We start from the raw sequence: 4,352 nt of genomic DNA, 5'->3' as shown, positions 1-4,352 counted from the left end.
ATGAACCCTTTTGCACATACAGTACTGCGTTGTCAGTGAGGGCAAACATGGATATACGGGTGGATAGATGGGTGGTCAGGCTAAAGTATTAGGTATGTCTATGCAGGGGGCAGTGTGCTCAAGACCATGTATAGGGTTAGCAGACGATGGTTCTACAAGTGTATTTGTACGATCTATAAGAATTCACAGGTGTACAGTAGAGCCGTCAACAGACAAGGTTGTCATCTCTTCTTGGCCTCAGCCAGCTACCCAGAGGGAGTGAGTAGTTGGGCCTGTGGGCTCAGGACCATACTCACAGGGAACATCAAGCTCAATTGGCATAACATACTACACAAAACACTGTTCTACCTCCTACTTTGGCGAGTAGCAACAGGGATCTTAAAACCTTTTAAGTAACCATCTAGATGCAACAATGGGTCTCTCCTCATCCAAAGCAAAGAATGAAGAAAACCAAAGATTCCTGGAAACAATTAGTCCAAGTGACTGGTACACCATGCGATCCTCAGCTTATATGACTATGATACCAGAATAACTAGATGGTGCCCCACTACCAATGTTAGCCACTAAGAGGGGGATCTATGTAGGAGATCCTGGATAGAGAGGGAGAAAAATGTGGAACAAAACTCAAAATCATTTGGGGAAAAAAAGGGGGGGGGGGCAGGCTTGCTGGTCTGATAGAGCCTGGTGGAACCACTGAGACTATGGCCCCTAGCTGCCCTTCAGGTCTGGAATTGAACCCACACCTGTGGCTTCCAGCCAAACAAAAGACAGGCATATGGGGTGAGCATTTACATCAGGTACACACACTCCTTGGAGAGATCAATCATGGGAGAACAGAAGGGCTGTGTATACACAGGGAGACAGCTCGGGGGGCAGGAGTGCGTGGAGGGAAGGACACAGGGAAGAGGTAACTATGGGGAGGAAGTGGGAGGGGAGCTGTTGCATTGTGGGAAATCGTAGTCAATGTCATGAGACCAAGTATACGTGCACTGTTGTATGGAAGATGAATTTACTCTGTGAACTTTCACCCAAGTCACAGAACTGGACACCGACAGCAGCAGGCCCACGTTCTCTCCTGGCAACAACCCACGGCAGCCTGGGATGGAGCACACCCACCAGCATGCCGCAGTCCTCACCATGCCGTCGCTGCCCCTTGTTGCTTTGCCTGGGCCGAGTGCCGTGTTACCCTCCCCTATTCCACATCTCAGGACAGGACTCCGAGTGTGAGGCCCGTGCTTTGGAAGTCACTGGATGTTAGTTCTAAAAGGCACACACATGGTTGCCATTCCAACCCCGTCATCTCACCAGTGAGAAAACAAAGGCTCTGAAAGATTTACTGATGCGTCCAAAGTCACACAGCGGTTCCAGGCAGAGCTAAAATTGGTCTGAGTTTTTCAGGAAAGAACTAAAAATTACAAGTACATCCTTGCAATGTCTACATATTATGTCATGAGTTAAGTCCAGGCTGGGCCAAATTTCCCAACCGAGAGGAGCAAGCCTACAGCCCACTCCTCTGCCTTCTGGGACCTCAAATTGTGTTTGAGTGGGAAGGCAGTGGGGCTCACAGTGCTCAGAAAAGAAAGGCATTTGACTAACACGTGAGAGCCGCAGCTTTGTCTCACTTGTTTACTGCTGAACTCCAGGGCCTGTAACTTTCTAGAACACTGCTGGCACTCAGTGGAAATTGGCCATAGGTGGTTGTTTATGTCACCCATCCCAAGGCCACTAGAAGTTCAGAAGCTGGCCTAGAATCCATGTGACTTTATTCTGATAACAGCAGCCTAATTTGTTTCTGGAAACCCATTCCTCTGTGTGAGAGAAAACCCTATGATGCTGACCCACCATCAGTTTGAGGGGTTCGCATTATGACTCAGGCCCAACCAGTGGAGTAGCAACTGTTTTGGCCAAGTGTAGGTATGTGACCCAAGGGATTTTGTGGAAGTGCTGAGAAGAAGCAATGTCTGTTTCTGATAAACTTCAAGGACAGACTTGTGGAGTTACCAGGGGCTGGGAAGAGTTGGCCTCAGAACGAAGTCAACAGAGACGGAAAAGAGGCAACACAAGAACTGAAGGTGGAGACAAGTTTGAGCACCTGGATCCAGCCATGCCTGAAGCCCATATATCCTACACGAGACAATAAGTTTCCTTTTTTGCTTAAGCCAGTTTGCAATCGGTTTCCTGTCACTTATGACCCGGGGTTCTGAATGACAGACGCTACAAAAGCGACCAGAAGAAAAGCTGCTCCACCAAATGCCCTGTCGGATGTTTAGTCCCCACCGCTGCGGGCTCCTATCCAGACAAACCGCCAGCCAGCCACAGGTCCCCTGGCAACCAGACAACCTTCACCTTGACACTCAGCAGAAACCAGTATTTCCAAAACCTTTTTCCTAACGTTAACAGAGAGAAAAAAAAAAAAAAAATCAGGGCTGGGGAGAAAGACCAGGAAGAGAAAAAACTAATACTTTCAATATCAGAATCTACCAAGAGCAACACTTTCAATATCTTTTCTGGTTCCCTAGTGCCGCTCTGACAAGAATATACCCACAAATGGGATGACCTTAACAAATAGGAGTTCATTCTTAACAATTTGGAGGCTTTATGTCCAAGTTCAAAGTGCCAGGCTCCAGGGGCTGGGTGAAAGCCCCTCAGCCTTGGGCTTCAGTTCTGCCTCCTGCTCCCGACCCATTGGAGCTAGAGGCTTTTCTTCACTCAGACAGCCGCTGGCTGCTGAGGCTGCTAAGCCCAAGGTTGACAAGTAAAAGGGCACAGTCCCGATGTTACCAAACCACACGGCAGGCCATTAATTCAAGTCCATTTTAAGTCCCAAGGTCGGCAGAGCATGGCAGGCTGCTGAACAACGACAGGGCTACATGCAGGGTCCAAGCATGCCATAGGCTAGAGACCATTCCCAAGGCTTCTCCTTATACATCCCAAAGGCAGCTACTCAGCTGCTTGTGGCAGATCCCACCATGGAGTTGATTGCCAGTCTCCTCATGGGGAATAACTACCACCAGCTGCTCAGCCACTCAACCAGGTCCAGCCAAGTTGACACACGACATAACCACCACAGATATCAGAATCTACCAATAGGAGCGGGAGCCAGTGTCGCAGATGAAGAGTGTCACGGGCAGCCGTTGGTGCTCGGCGGCGCCAGCTGGTCTTGTGCGAAAGCTCTTTGCGTGTATTATCCTAACAGTCCCAGCCACCTTACACTCAGGTCCTGCTGGTCTCCTCATTTCACCAGTGAGGAAACGGGCACAGAGCCTGAGGGAGCCGCCCAAGACCACACGGCCAGCAAGTGGGCAGAGGGACAAACTGCCGAGAGGGCACAGGCTAAAAAGCAAAGGCTTCTCTGGTGGAACATTAGGCTTCAGCCACAGACCCGACCCCAAACTTCTCCCCAGCACAGTGACCTTGGGGAGTGTGACAGCATTAAATGTGCTAGAGCGTGTGCACACGCACAGGCCCCTGCCCACACGATGCTCACTGAACGGGAGCTGTTGCTAACAGAGGACTTAGCGGTTATCAAGTTCAAGTCCCCCAACTTGCTTTCGTTGTACTAAAACCTTCCATCCATACTTCCACCACACTAATCTCTCTTCTTCTTTCCCTCTGTCCTGTGTCCACATGCGTCCCTCTTATAAAATTAAAAGGCAAGCGTGCACACGGCTCCAGGTAATGGCTTACCTGTGCCGTAAGCACGTGTACACCTGCGCAGCTTCGCAGCTTGCGTGACTGCAGACAAGGTGCTGGGGCTCGGAGACCACCCAGCGGGTTCGTGGCTGGGCGAGACTAGAACCCAGGTGTCCTGGCTCCTGCAGCCCAGTGCTGGCCCCTCCAGCCCCGGACACGCCCTCCCAGAGCACAAGTGCCTCGGTCTGGCTGTTTGGATAGCCTCAGCCCTCTGGCTGACACATTTTTAGACGGTTCTTGCTGCGTGGACAGTAAAGTGTCAAAGACTGAGGTGGTCACCCCGTCAGGTGCCCCAGGCCACCCTGACTTGAAGGGATCAAGGGAGTGAGAGTGCAGGGTATAAGGGTGCATCCGGGGGTGGGAGGAAAGGTAGGACTCTCTGACTGCTCTCCTCTCGTCCCACTGAATCCCTCCCAGTCTTTCACTGACCAAAGAAATGGCAGGGAAACCATCCAAACTTCCTCCTGTCACCAGAAGGACATTTCCACCCCAGCATCCTGCAGCTTGGCAAACCAGGGGTGGAGGGGCCAGCCTGGGACCCACAGGCATCCGCGCCTTGCCCACGCACGGCCCTTCTCCTCCCTCTTCCCTGCCCTTTGGAGGTGATGCTAGACCTATCTCCCCTCCCCCAGGCTCTAGTACACAGCACCACCAGCTGA

Source organism: Orycteropus afer, unplaced genomic scaffold, assembly GCF_000298275.1.
Source record: "Orycteropus afer afer isolate SDZICR_OR568_19922 unplaced genomic scaffold, OryAfe1.0 scaffold00048, whole genome shotgun sequence".
NCBI classification, from domain to species: domain Eukaryota; kingdom Metazoa; phylum Chordata; class Mammalia; order Tubulidentata; family Orycteropodidae; genus Orycteropus; species Orycteropus afer.
The sequence above is the reverse complement of the archived record's forward strand: the minus strand, read 5'-3'. Positions refer to the sequence as shown.